Genomic DNA, 1,079 nt, shown 5'->3' with positions numbered 1-1,079 from the left:
CATTGAATTGTAGCAGTTAATGCTTTTCACACACACACACGGGCACCTTCCATAGATATTTATTGTTTTTATGTTTTTATATACTGTACAGCTAGTTATAAACATCATAAAAATATAATATAATCTAACATAATATAAATATATATAATCTAACACTAACCCTAACAAAAAAAATTCTGCATTCAAAAAATGATTGGTTTATTATCAGCAAATCTTGGATTTAATCTTTTCACAAGCTTTCATTTAGCACAGGTTTTGTGTTTGTTTTTGGATCTGATGGATCGTAGGCCTCATTGATCTAAGCTCATACTAAGTTTCTGAGTGAAAAACATTATTTGAAAAAACATTTGGCTCAAAAACTGGAGCATAAATGCCTACACTTAATGTTTAATCAATCTGAACACGAGCCTTCTTCCTGTTGCAGGAAATCGTGGCCACTGCAGGAAGTGAGGTTGTTATTGTCCTTTCCTATTATTAGAGACCAAACAACAAAGGAGTATATTTGTCCGTTTTTTGTTGTTGTTGCAATTTTAAATTATTTGGAAAACATACTTTTTCAAACTCAACCTAGATGGCTGGTCTGATTTTCATCAAATTTGACTCACATAATCCGTAGACCATGATAGGGAAAAGTTATGGATTCTGTGTGGACAGACGAGACAAAACGAATGTGATGGCACTGAGCCAAACTGCATCTGAGGCTGTACTGTAGCTCTGAAACACTTTGACATCCTGTCACCTAACTTCATGTGTGTTATTTTTACCTCAACACTCACCACACCACATCAATTTAACAGCGCCACCTATTGGTCAGAAGTGAAAAAACTGTCATAGCGATTGTAAAAAACTGTAAGTGCTTTTTTTGTAACGTTTGAGACTACATATTTTACATTTATCACATGCATATATAGGCACAGTTCAGTGTACATACTGGATACGTATGCATGTTGCATATTCCTTAGTCATACTTTTTGAAATGCAACATTTCTGGATGGCAAGCCAATGTTCTTTTGGTGCAGGATAATGAGCTCTTAGTTTAGCTCAAGCTTTACTGAGCCAAACTCACCTGAGATGAAAAT

This window comes from Carassius carassius, unplaced genomic scaffold (genome assembly GCF_963082965.1).
Source record: "Carassius carassius unplaced genomic scaffold, fCarCar2.1 SCAFFOLD_82, whole genome shotgun sequence".
NCBI lineage: Eukaryota > Metazoa > Chordata > Actinopteri > Cypriniformes > Cyprinidae > Carassius > Carassius carassius.
The sequence above is the reverse complement of the archived record's forward strand: the minus strand, read 5'-3'. Positions refer to the sequence as shown.